The sequence below is a fragment of the Phyllobates terribilis genome, unplaced genomic scaffold (assembly GCF_046119375.1).
Source record: "Phyllobates terribilis strain yellow unplaced genomic scaffold, ASM4611937v1 Scaffold_99__1_contigs__length_5935540, whole genome shotgun sequence".
Lineage (NCBI taxonomy): Eukaryota > Metazoa > Chordata > Amphibia > Anura > Dendrobatidae > Phyllobates > Phyllobates terribilis.
In genome coordinates, this window is record NW_027362859.1 from 275836 (window position 1) to 290604 (window position 14769).

A 14769-nucleotide genomic window follows, 5' to 3' on the forward strand; every position below is an offset into this window, starting at 1 on the left:
AAATGCAAAACTACAGCATGGGGGGGGGGGGGAGGGCTAGCTGCAGAAATATGTCGTATTGGGGGGCCTACAATACAAACTACATCCAACGATTACAAAATATGATCCCCTGGATGTACCCAGGTCACAACACCTGCTTACAGAAACAATTCAAAACACCATAGCATATGCATCACAGCTTCATGCGGTCCCAACCCTAGCCCTGCCATTTATTTCCACCGGTATTTTTGGATATCCAAAACAAGACGCAGCCAAAATAATAGTCGGGGGTATAAAGTAATACATCGCCACGCATCCAACTAAATTGAGAGAGATAAGACTCTTGGCCATCGACAGGGATCTCGTTTATTATGCCGCTCAACTAATCAAACCCGATATCTGGTCTCCCCCAGTGTTCCCCTACCTCCAAGATCTCCCAACAATCAGTACTCATGCTGATTTCCCTCCAGCTCCACCCCCTCTCACAAAGATGGAGGAAATGGAGGAAGCGGACCACAATACCAGCCCACCCAAATATACCCCGTTTACCCCAGTACAGACAGATACTCTGTGTAACCGTCTCCCGGATCCCGAACATTCCCCAGTGGCTTTTTACAGGGGCATGGCCGCAAATAGAGAGATATATTCAACAACAAGGCAAGATCTTTTACACCTGCTCCGTGTAAAAGCCGGTGAAGGATATTATCCCATGGTAGAGGCAGCTGTCCCATATAATAGAGCATTAGACACCAATACGTATGAGAGTGGGGTTGACTTCTGTCAAGCCCTTAAAATATGGGCTCAGGATAAGTTGGCTGATCAATCCACTACCCTCACAGATGTCACTCAAGAGAAGGGAGAGTCGGCTGAGAAGTTTTATGGGCGCCTTATGCAGGTCTATAAGGACCTTGGGTTCTCCTTACATACTAAAACTCATTGCCAGCTGTTAGTATCCGCCTTTATCCAGGGGTTACGGACTGAAATCAAGGATGCGATATTGGCTGTATGACCAGATGTTGAGTCAGCCACCCCAGGAGATGTCCTAAAGGTAGCAAAAAGCTTCCAGAAAAGTGTCGCCCGGACCGCTTCTGCGGTTAAGCCCAAATCTAAACCCGCTGCAGTGGCAGTTGCGGCACCTGCAGTACCCGCAACACAGTATCCTCCCTTACAGCCCCACTATTACCCCATGGCGGTACCTGATCAGCGAGTAATGTATCCCGGGAAAAGGCCACTAGTGAATTCCTGTCTTCAGTGTTGGATGTGTGGCCGGACGGGACATTTCCAAAGGGACTGTCACACCCCTGCTAGCCAGTGCACCGCCCAAGCCCCCTATCTAGAAATAGGATGCCCGGCCCACGAGACTCACGAGAAAATGTCCTCCAAGACCATCCATTCTGAAATTGAGGCCAACCAGAGTCTGCCATCGTGATGCCCGTAACCACCCCTGGGCTCTGTTCATCTGTAGTTATCCCAATAGGAGGGAATCCGGTGAAGTTCATGGTAGACACTGAGGCGGCCAACTCCATTTTAAAATCCACTGAACTGCCCCAGGGTCTCCCAGTCCAATTTTCTAACGACAATCTAATATTGATCGGTGTAGATGGCAGACCTAACAAACACACTCTCACTAAACCTATTCCGATTGGCCCATTTCCAGAAGTAATGGCACAATTTGTCATATCCCTGATCTGCCCGGTAAATCTTTTAGGAGCAGACCTCTTGTCTAAATTCCGATCCCGAATTCAATACCAGGACAATGGTCAGATGATCCTTACTTTAAAGGATCCAAACTCTGATGCACACAGAGGAGGTCTGCATCTTACGGGCGCTACCCACGGTTATGATTAACATATCAGATACGATTGGAAATCTCCCAAAAGATCCCAGGTTAGCTCCATACACAGAGGAAATCCCTTCTCATCTGTGGTCACAAGGCCCAGACGACATTGGGTGATTGCCGGTAGAACCAATACAGGTGTACCTCAAGCCCGGAGCGCCCTTTCCCAAGGTTCGCCAGTACCCGCTCACACATGCACAAGAACAAGGTCTACACCAGCAAATTCACACCTTGTTAGAGAAAGGGGCACTAATCCCCTGCGTCTCCCCGTGTAATACGCCGTTGTTCCCCGTAAGGAATAAATCCCAACCGGGGCAGCCGCCCGCTTATCGATTGGTGCAGGATTTGAGGGCAGTAAATGCAGCGACAGTCTTGGAAACTCCTGTGGTGCCTAACCCACATACACTTCTCTCACAAATACCATCTACCGCAGCCTGGTTTACAGTAATTGATTTAGCAAACACCTTTTTCAGCATTCCACTACATAAAAACTGTCAGTTTCTGTTTACATTTACATATCAGGGCAGGCAATTGACTTGGACGGTGATGCCGCAGGGAGCGCAGAATAGCCCTAATCAGTTTGCAAAGAACATGTCTAGCTGTCTGCTGCCGTGGCAGCTGGACAACTCTGAGGTAGTACTATTACAATACGTTGATGATCTTCTTTTGTGTGCCCCCACGGAGCAAGTGTCCATCAGGGCCAGTGTTAGCCTCCTCAAGCATCTAGCAAAACTGAATTGTCGAGTCTCAGCCTCGAAACTTCAGTTTTGCCTCGGTCAAGTGGTTTTCTTAGGCCACTGCCTTACTCAGGGTGCCAGACATCTCACAGAAGAAAGAAAGACCATCTACCTACTACCATTCCCAAAAGATCCCATAGAGCTGCAATGGTTCCTCGGACTATGTACATATTGCAGACAATGGATCCCAGGCGCTTCACGTCTGATGGAACCCCTATATGATGCATTAAAAGAAAACACTCTGGCTGGTGTAAACAACAAGGACCACCAAGAACTGCTGCAACAAGCCTTTGAGCAACTAAAATCAAGGATAATGACAGCCACTGCCCTTGGAAACCCGGATTATGTTCAACCTTTCCATTTGTATGTCTCCGTGACAGGAGGGCATGCAGCCGGAGTACTCACGCAGAGACACTGTACAAAGCAGCGCCCGGTCGGTTATTACTCAGCGCTTCTGGACCCGGTAGCCAGGGCCTCCCCCAGCTGTCTACGAGCGGTTCACGCCACACAGCAGTTACTTGAAAAAATGGCGGACATCATCCTTGGACATGAGACTCACATTTATGCTCCACACAATATTGCGGCTGTTTTGGGTTTACAGCAACCTAAACATCGGTGCACACTGAGACACCTACGGCTGCAGTGTACGTTGATTTTGACAGAAAATGTGAAATTACATTGGTGCACCACCATCAACCCGGCCACCCTGCTACCAGCACCTGAAGGAGAGGGGAAAGATGCTCCACCACATGATTGTCTGGAACAAATTACTGCGGAGTCAACTCCACTTGTTTTAGTGGGGGAAGTACCCTTTGATGACCCAGGACTTACGTTATATACGGATGGATCCAGATATGCTGACACCTCTGGCAGGTTTCATACTGGATATGCTGTCACAACTGAAGATACATTGGTAGAGCCTGCAGCCTTACCTCCCAGTATGTCAGCACAGGAAGCAGAGCTCAAAGCTCTGATTGCTGCTTGTCAACAGGCTGAAGGAAAACGTGTGAATATATTTACTTACTCGAGATACGCCTTCGGGATTGCACACGACTTTGGGGAGATCTGGGCAAGGAGAGGCTTTGTCACGACTGCAGGTTCTCCTGTGAAAAATGCTGAAAGCGTCAGACAATTGATGGAAGCGGTACAACTACCAAGACAGTTGGCTGTTGTAAAGGTAAAAGCTCATACCCGACCAGATGCCCCTGAAGCAAGAGGTAATGCACTTGCTGATCTCCATGCTATGCAAGCAGCTCTTCTTCCAACATCCATGTCCATGGCTGTTACGCGGCAGCAAACCAAACAGCTAAATTCCGTGCCAACCCAGGATCAACCTGCAGAAAATCATCAACCGGTCCCTCCAATCACAAAGCTACGCTGCACATAGCAAAAAGTCTCTAAAGAAGAACACCAGTCATGGAAGGAGGCGGGTGCTAAATTGATAGATGGGCTATGGAAAAAGGGACAACTGTATTGTTTGCCTCGACTCCTATATCAGGCCGTTGCAGCCTGGGCCCATGGACCGGTGCATCGAGGGAAGAATCAAGCTTTGCTACTGGTACAGAAACTCTATTGGGCCCCAGGAATTTCCACCGTGTTGAGCGCACAAAAGAAAGGTTGCTCAATATGCCAAAGCTGCAACCCAGGCAGATTACAGAATGTACCGACAAAACACATTGCTAAACCAGAGTATCCGTTCCAACGATTGCAAGTTGATCATATCACTCTCCCTAAAGCAGGACGATATGAATACTGCTTAGTGGTAGTGGATATGTTTTCCAGCTGGCCAGAAGCATTCGCCGTTCCAAACATGACTGCCAAGAAGCTGGTCTCTGAAGATGTTTGCCGGTATGGAGTCGCAGAAGTTATCGAAAGTGATCAGGGACCAGCCTTTTCCTCATGCGCATATCAAGAAATACTTACCATGATCGGATCAACAGTGGCGCTGCATACTCTTTACCATCCTCAGTCAAGCGGCAAGGTGGAGAGATTGAATAGCACACTGAAAAGGCAATTGACCAAAATGATGCAGGAGGATACGGCCCAGTGGCCTGAACTCCTTCCCATTGCACTATACCACATACGCACCACCCCCATAGGGAAACAAACTGTCACCCTATGAGATACTATTTGGGTCACAACCAGCTATAGCTCGATTTACCCCACAACAATTATCAGAAGAAACAGATCATGTTGTGCAATATGTGATTCAGCTTGCCAAAGCCTTAACTAACACCCATGCGTTAGTATCATCTTCTATTCCAGATCCAGCTGATGCAGAAGGTTATCATAACCCTCAAGTCCGGAGATTATGTGTATGTGAAGAGACATGTACGGAAACACAGACTAGAACCATTGTATGACGGACCATACCAAGTGCTCCTTACAACCCCAACAGCAGTAAAACTTGAAGGGAGGTCAACATGGATCCATGCTTCACATTGCAAACGTCAACCATCCTGAGATGTTTTATGATAATATGTATGGTTAGATTAATCAATACCTGGAATAGCCTACAACAGAGTACTGACCCTTTTAATAACAAGTTCATTACTCACCACCAGATTTTGGTACAAGAATTGAGTCAATTAGAGAACAACCCGATCAGTGACTGTTGGATATGTACTCACTCACCAGTTTCAGCCACTAGTATGCCTTTTCTTGCGGTCCCAGTCACTCTGGAAGAAATACTAAACTGGCCCAATTGTAGCGACGCCCTTGCTAATAACGCTACTAAGTTTAGTAGATTATGGAACACCACTGTATCTCCCCTGGTGGCAAGGAAATCTTACTGCCACCAGTAGACACCTACAATGTCTTGCCCTTAAAGGAAACAAATGGGTGCCCAGAAACAAGTCTTCCTTGACTAATTTAGGCTTCATACCAACTGAAGGTCTACAAATCAGTTTTAATGCTACTCCTAGTACGGCAGATGCTTTTAAACCGTCATTGTTGGAAAGATACATTCATAATCACTCATGGGTACATGCAAATCTGTTTATAAAAGGTACCAATGATACATGTTATAAAATATCTGGTAACATCCCTTGCAATGAATCTTCTGAATATAAGCCTAGTGATCCAACATGTGGCAATCCGGATATTGGATACTGTAGCCCCCTGGGACAAATGCCTTCATGGTGTATGTTATCAAATAACACAGTTTTTATCGATTTGGTACATAAATTAGTATTACTGCACTCTGCTTTATGGGATCTGCCATCAGCCACAAATTGGGTCTGTGGGAATAATGCGTATAAATGGCTCCTAGTCAGAGTAGGGGGGACTTGTACGTTGGCCCGGCTAACTCCAGCCATTTATCTTATTCCCCATAGTAAAGTAGATATGAGAACCATCCCTCTTCATACCATCTATAAATGTGCCAAGGACAACACTCCACGCCCATCAGTAAGACCTCATTTAGTACAAATGAGTATGCCCAATAAGATAGCCAGTACTGTCTTCCTCTACCCTATAGTAACACAAATGTGGGACAAATTAGTGGAAGTCACTGACTACTTAGATGACCAGATTTGGAGTGTGCTGGAAGTAATTAATACTACTGTTGAGGTGCAGAATCAACTTATTATAGAGGCTAATCAACATACTTTAGTGCTGGACTATTTGACAGCAGCTCAAGGAGGGATGTGTCAGGTTATAGGCCCAGCCTGTTGTCACTATATTGACCCCGGCTCTACCATACGGTTAAAGACTAAAATGGAAGACATTAGGAAACTCAGGGAAGAATATAACAAACATAACGAATTGACCAAAGACAGTTGGTGGTCTGATATGTTCTCCTTTTTAAATCCTGCTAATTGGTTTAAAGCAGGTCCCCAACCTTTTTTGCACCAGGGACCGGCTTTAAGCAAGACCAGTTTTCCATGGCCCGGTGGGGGTGGGGGCGGGGCTTTGGTCATATGGGGGTGGGGTTATGGAGGGGTGGAGCTGTATGGGGAGGATGCTGGCGGGACCTCGGTGTACAGCGCTGCTAAGTAGCAGCATTGTACATTGAGCGTCAGTGTATACAGCGCTGCTGCTTAGCAGCGCTACACACTGAACACCGGAACCGGGAGCCGAGTCACTGAAGCCAGTCTGCTGCCCCAGCACGCCCCACATAACATGTTCTGCCGGGGGCGTGTCAGTGAGGAGAGCCTGCCGCCCCACCCCGTCAGGAACACACCATGCTGTGCAGGAGGGCCGCGTCACTAAGACCCGCCCCGTGACGTACAACAGGTACCATGCTGTGCTGTGGAGGGCTGCGTCACTAAGACCCGCCCGACGCCCCACCCCGTCCTGCATAATGTTCTCTGCCGGGAGCTGCGAGCTGTCACGGCTATGGCAGAAAACATTATAAATCCACACAGAGCGAGTTCTGACCAGGCGCAGGGCCGCGGAGCTAGCTGTCAGCGGCAGGGCCGGCTCCAGGTTTTTCTGGGCCCCGGGCGAAAGAGTCTCAGTGGGCCCCTTTAACACATACACGATTCATGATGCAGAGATACAGCGGAGAAATATATATATATAGTACAATGCAAAGATTTCACTTCATGAGTGATATCTATTGTAAATTCAACAATAGCTCAGAAACCGGTGAATCGCTCCACACAGAATAGTGGCCCCCATATAAGGCTCCATACGGAATACTTGCCCCCATATAAGGCCCCATACGGAATACTGGCCCCCATATAAGACCCCATACGGAATACTGGCTCCCATATAAGGCTCCATACAGAATACTGGCCCCCATATAACGCTCCATACAGGATACTGGCCCCCATATAACGCTCCATACAGGATACCGGTCCCCATATAATGCTGCATGCAGGCTGTTACCCCCCACATAATGCCCCATACAGGCTGTCCCCCCCCTTATAATGCTCCATGCAGGCTGTTACCCCCCACATAATGCCCCATACAGGCCCCTCCCTTTTAATGCTCCATGCAGGCTGTTACCCCCACATAATGCCCCATACAGGCTGCCCCCCCCCTTATAATGCTCCATGCAGGCTGTTCCCCCCCACATAATGCCCCATACAGCCCCCCCCCTTTTAATGCTCCATGCAGGCTGTTACCCCCCACATAATGCCCCATACAGGCTGCCCCCCCTCTTTATAATGCCCCATGCAGGCTGTCACCCCTCCTCTTTATACTGCCCCATGCAGGCTGTCACCCCTCCTCTTTATACTGCCCCATGCAGGCTGTCACCCCCCTCTTTATAATGCCCCATGCAGGCTGTCACCCCTCCTCTTTATAATGCTCCATGCAGGCTGTCACCCCTCCTCTTTATACTGCCCCATGCAGGCTGTCACCCCTCCTCTTTATACTGCCCCATGCAGGATGTCCCCCCCTCTCTTTATAATGCCCCGTGCAGGCTGTTCCCCACCTTATAATGCCCCATGCAGGCTGGTCCCCACCTTATAATGCCCCATGCAGGCTGTCACCCCTCCTCATTATAATGCCCCAAGCAGGAATCCCCCCCTCTTTATAATGCCCCATGCAGGCTGTTCCCCACCTTATAATGCCCCATGCAGGCTGTCACCCCTCCTCTTTATAATGCCCCAAGCAGGATGCCCCCCCTCCCCTCTTTATACTGCCCCATGCCTCCATACATTAAAAAAAAAAAAAAAATCAAATACTCACCTCCCTTCTCCTCACCTGCTGCCCGCCGCTCGCTGCTCGGCTCCGAACTCCAGCGTTGTCGTTTCTTCCCGCTCAGCGCTCCCTGTGACGGCTCAGGGGAGGGCGCGGTGGAAAGACGTCACCGCGCCCTCTGACCTGAGACGTCACAGGGAGCGCAGAGCAGGAAGACAGCTGATCTGCGGAGGCACGGGGAGAGGTAAGTATCGGGCTGCCGGGGCCCTGAGCAAGCGGCGGAGAAGGGCGGGCGCTGACACCGCTCTCCTCCGCCCATAGCCCAGCGGGGTGCGCGACCGCCAGTGGGCCCCTCTGCCTGCTCAGAGCCCCGGCATTTGCCCGGGTGCTGACGCCGGCCCTGGTCAGCGGCGCCGCGGACCGGCTGAAAAACCCCAACGGCCCGGTCCTGGTCCGCGGACCGGCGGTTGGGGACCTCTGGTTTAAAGGGATTGGTGGATGGATTGTTGGAATATTACAAGGAGTGTTGCATATTGCTGCTTGCATCTTGTTAATATATGTCTTACTAAAACTAGTCTTTTATTGTATCCCATTTTGCATGAGGAAAACCTGCCAGTCATCAGAGAGCAAGGAGAACGCTGTTAACAGACATCCAGTGCTACTGTACACGGACCTCCCAGATGTGACCAGCATTGAGGACCTGGACGGCAAGGGAATGATGACCTTCACCCGCACGCCCCGACCAACCTCACGTCTGAAGATCAGAGCTTTATGATTATATCAACCAACAAGGGGGGATGGACATGCCGCGATAGCCTCGATTGGTAACAAGGGCACTAATTGAGTGAAGACCAATGTCCCTCAGGCTCAAAGCATGACCCTGGGAAAGCACCTCTAATGTTGATAATAACATAATTTTTAGGGGGGAAAATGTAAAGGACATATTGATATTCATGCTATAGCAACTCCATTTTGTCTGCTTGTTTTAAAATCATTTATTATCACTCCTTGCATAACATACATTCTTTCCTTCTTTTCTCTCGCCTCATCTTTCCCACACTAACTTTTCTCACAATAACATTTTGTATTTTGTCAGACATTCCGCTCCTGTTATCTAACTAGTTTAGGCCAGGATTGACCTTGTAAAATTCCATCGTGCTTCGAACTAATATGACCATATATGTGTTTCCGTAATAATTGTACTAACATTGGTCAGCCTGTAGTACTGTAGTATGACTGTAGGTGATTGGCTATTGATATGCTCAAAACAATATAAAATGCTAAGCAAAATAAACGGGATCAGAGATTCTTTGAATCCTCCCAATACACAACATTGTTTTCGTATGGTTTTCTGTGGATTGCAATCAACATAATAATTTGACACTCACTTGGTCAACCGTGAAGGGTTATTGCCCTCCCTCAACAAATCCATGAAACCAGGGCTCGAGCCATGGCCACACATCTCCTGCAGACGTGAATAAATGTATATTACAGCCATCAGCCACGCACAGCTTAGAGATATATCATGGCACAGGTGTAATGTTTTCTGTATAGTTTATCACAATCTGGTTTGAAGTTAGTCGGTTTTAAAAGAAATTGAAAAGTCAGGATTAAGGGTAAATCAGCTGTTATTGTACAGAAATTCACACTTGGCCCTCACTGCACATTTAATATTTTCAATCATAAAAGTTAAGTTAGGTCAGGGAGACTGGACCTGGTCTTGTAGGGACCATATGAGCACATTCAGCAGCACAGAAGGGAGAGAAGGTAGATTCATCCAATAAGATATCAGGGATCTAGGAAGCCAACAGCATCATTACCCTCCGCTTTCTCTTACAGGCCCATCATAATATTTTTCTTCAAGTGATTTTCTCACTTGTCAGCACATTCTACATACGCTGTCATTTTACTTTGTAGTTTACAGATCTGGGCAGGTAACGGTCAGCATCTCCTAATCCCAGGGGGTAGGTGGATCCTCCAGGTTGTAAGTTCTATGGAAAAGGTCTTTCAATGTTCAAAGCCATTCAAACAGTTTTGGGTGGAAGAGAATGTTGTGGTCTAGAGGCAAAATGGTGATCACACGATTGTGATACGGCCGGACTACACCACTGATAAAGCAGCCACAGACGGTGACTGAGAAGAATCTGTGACTTCTCTGCATTTAGTGGTTACTACTCACCTGGGTAGTCATATGTAGGAATCTCCTCTTTACACCGCTCATCACCCCTCACATATGTCTCTGTAGTATCAATATGGGTCAGATCTTCACCCTGAAACAAATATTATAAAAGTCACAGACAGATGGAGAAGTCACATCTATGATCAGCTCTAATCCTGCCATCTCCACCGTTCTCATTACACAAGTATAAAACATATAATACTGGTGGATAAAACAAGACTGAGCACAAGACCTTCACAACCGTCTACACATCATAGGGGAGATCACATGACACCTTCTCTCCATCTACCTGATGATCCTGAGGAAAATTGGGATCTTCTTGTTTACAGTCCCGTGGAAGAAGAGGATGGGGACAACTCTCTGGTGTTGTCCTCTTACTGGATAGATCTGGAGGAAACACATACAGGGACTGAATTCATTCTTTACATACAGATAATTATAGGCTGTGTGTATTTAGTCCTGTCTATTACCTGGTGATGTGAGGGGCTGGGGAACCTCCATCATGACGTCCTTGTACAGATCTTTGTGTCCTTCTAAATACTCCCACTCCTCCATGGAGAAATAGACAGCGACATCCTGACACCTTATAGGAACCTGACACATACAATGATACCTATCAAAAAACCCGGCACTCAGAGAGATAAGTAAGATAATGTATTTTTAATCAAGTGAGTACAAAATAAATATCAGACGTTTCGGTCCCTTAGGACCTTCATCAGTGTACTACAAAGTAAAATGACAAACAAAAACAAAATTAGATACAAAAAGTGGTCAAATTTCAGTAGTATATATATAAAGACAAAGTTTACATGGATACGTTTGTTTCATCCGAAATATAAATCTACCTTCTTGAGATACGACATGGAGGGAGGGAGAGATTTGGGAGGGAGTTTGGTTGGATGTCCCGTGAGAGATAAAAGAGGAAAAAGTAACATACCGGAGTAGAGGTCATGCGAGTGGACGATTTCCACTAAGGAGCTGTAAGGGAGAGGTGACTGGATTAATAGTGACCCATGTGAAGTTGAAGTAAGACGTATATAAACTAGAGCAAACCTGAAATGGAAGCTGTAACAGTAAAGCTGTAATGTCCAAGAGGTATGGAGAGTCTTGTAAAGGAGACTAAAGAAGAAGAAAGGACACAATGATGAAGGAGGTATGTATATAGCTTCCCCCAAGAAAGAAGTATATGGTGGGAAGCAAGTACCTGTGGCTCTCAGTCATGTGGAGTGTCCTCAGGAGACGCGGAATCCACCGCTAGTCAGGGGGGGAGGAGATCTCCAAGGTATACCCCTTGTATTTATATAGGAGAGGGAGAAGTGGTGAGAATCGCCGCAGGCGTGTGCGTACGAGAGGAGACCCGAAACCGGAAGTGACGCGACGTGTGCGTCATGGGGTCCGTGGTCAGCACCTGACCACGGACCCCATGACGCACACGTCGCGTCACTTCCGGTTTCGGGTCTCCTCTCGTACGCACACGCCTGCGGCGATTCTCACCACTTGATGATGAAGGAGGTATGTATATAGCTTCCCCCAAGAAAGAAGTATATGGTGGGAAGCAAGTACCTGTGGCTCTCAGTCATGTGGAGTGTCCTCAGGAGACGCGGAATCCACCGCTAGTCAGGGGGGGAGGAGATCTCCAAGGTATACCCCTTGTATTTATATAGGAGAGGGAGAAGTGGTGAGAATCGCCGCAGGCGTGTGCGTACGAGAGGAGACCCGAAACCGGAAGTGACGCGACGTGTGCGTCATGGGGTCCGTGGTCAGCACCTGACCACGGACCCCATGACGCACACGTCGCGTCACTTCCGGTTTCGGGTCTCCTCTCGTACGCACACGCCTGCGGCGATTCTCACCACTTCTCCCTCTCCTATATAAATACAAGGGGTATACCTTGGAGATCTCCTCCCCCCCTGACTAGCGGTGGATTCCGCGTCTCCTGAGGACACTCCACATGACTGAGAGCCACAGGTACTTGCTTCCCACCATATACTTCTTTCTTGGGGGAAGCTATATACATACCTCCTTCATCATTGTGTCCTTTCTTCTTCTTTAGTCTCCTTTACAAGACTCTCCATACCTCTTGGACATTACAGCTTTACTGTTACAGCTTCCATTTCAGGTTTGCTCTAGTTTATATATGTCTTACTTCAACTTCACATGGGTCACTATTAATCCAGTCACCTCTCCCTTACAGCTCCTTAGTGGAAATCGTCCACTCGCATGACCTCTACTCCGGTATGTTACTTTTTCCTCTTTTATCTCTCACGGGACATCCAACCAAACTCCCTCCCAAATCTCTCCCTCCCTCCATGTCGTATCTCAAGAAGGTAGATTTATATTTCGGATGAAACAAACGTATCCATGTAAACTTTGTCTTTATATATATACTACTGAAATTTGACCACTTTTTGTATCTAATTTTGTTTTTGTTTGTCATTTTACTTTGTAGTACACTGATGAAGGTCCTAAGGGACCGAAACGTCTGATATTTATTTTGTACTCACTTGATTAAAAATACATTATCTTACTTATCTCTCTGAGTGCCGGGTTTTTTGATAGACTTCATTCTGGTTTGGTACCTTACCCGTAGCACCTATAACAATCAGGAGGTGCGATAGTTTTTTGTATAGACATACAATGATACCGTCATCCCCCCGATCCCTTCATAGCGTTACTGTATAATGTCCCAGCATTCCCAGCAGTGTCACCTCTCCAGTCAGCAGCTCAATCATCTTGTAGGTGAGTTCTAGGATCTTCTGGTCATTGATGTCCTCATGTATCAGGGGGTGAGGTGGAGGCTCTGTGATTGGGCTCAGGGATCTTCCCCATCCCTCAGACACAGGGTCCTGACAGCGCTCTCTGGAGGTCTTCTTCACTACTGTGTAATTCTGGTTATAGAGAGACACATTAATAAATCTCACTACAGACATTTCCAGAGTCCTCACCTCTCCAGTTCTGTCCATCTGTTATTCCCATAGATAAGAATGATGTAATGTGACGTCATCAGAATCTCTCACCTCTCCAGTAAGCCGGAAGAGGATCTCTAGGGTGAGGTGTAATATTTTCTCAGCCATCTTGTCTCTGTCCATATCCATCTTTGATGCGTAATTCAGGAAAATTCTCTTATATAGAAGATATTCACTAAGAGGATCCGATATTGTAGAGACCAGAATGAGAAGATGATGAGCCGATGTAACATCATAAAAATCCTGTGTAATACAGTTACTGGGAATAATAAGGGGAACACATGAAGAGATTATTGTACAGTATTTAGATTCCTTTACATCTACTAATAAAACCAACAGTGGTGTGAAAAAGTGTTCGCCCCTTTCCTGATTTCTTATTCTTTCACACTTAAATGTTTCAGATCACAAAAGAAATTTAAATATTAGACAAAGATAACACAAGTAAACACAAAATGCAGTTTTTAAATGAAGGTCTTTATTATTAAGGGAAAAAGAAATCCAAACCTACAGAGCCCTGTGTGAAAAAGTGATTGCCCCCCCAACTCCCCATTAATCTTTGGGAAGCGGAGTTCAATTTCGCTAGCCATATAGAGGCCTGATTACTGCCACACTTGTTCTCAATCAAGGAATCACTTAAATAGAACCTGCCTAAAAAAGTAAAGTAGACTAAAAGATCCTCAAAAGCTAGCCATCATGCTGCGATCCAAAGAAATTCAGGAACAAATGAGAAACAAAGTAATTGGGATCTGTCAGTCTGGAAAAGGTTATAAAGCCATTTCTAAAGCTTTGACACGCCAGCGAACCACAGTGAGAGCCATTATTCACAAATAGCAAAAAACATGGAACAGTGGTGAATGTTCCCAGTAGTGGCCTGCCGATCAAAATTACCCCAAGAGTGCAGCGACGACTCATCCAAGAGCTCACAAAAGACCCCACAACAACATCCAAAAAACTACAGACCTCACTTGCCTCAGTTAAGGTCAATGTTCATGACTCCACCATAAGAAAGAGATTGGGCAAAAATGGAAACTCCCAGAACTGGAAGTTGACCCGACATCACCGATGTCCCAGTCTCAATGATTGACTGGGCTGTGGGCGAAGTTTCATCACTTCATAGCCCAGCATCTCGTGGGCTTGCGGCACTCTGTTAATGAAAGCAGTGAAGAGAGAGCGCACACGATGCTGGGCTGTGACATGTGGTGAAACGCTGCCCACAGCCCAGTCAATCAATTCCGGAACTTGACGTGAAGTCACCAGACATCAGAGGCAACTGCAGCCGGGGGTCACATGATGGTGCTAAGAGGACAACGATAGCGCCGCTCACAGGCACATTTGGAAACACAAGGTATTTGAAGAAAGCCTTATTTCCTAGGTTTAAATCCATCTGACAACTACACATTGCAGTGGATAACCTCTTTAATGTGACCATCTCTTAATGTTTTGATACACATGTCCAACTGTTCAATGTTTCAGTACTGT

General features: G+C 46.9%; 1 pseudogene; it reads right to left on the bottom strand.

The window, feature by feature from the left end:
* LOC141198690 (uncharacterized) overlaps window positions 1-14769 on the bottom strand; it is a 98583-nt pseudogene that overhangs the window by 71837 nt on the left and 11977 nt on the right.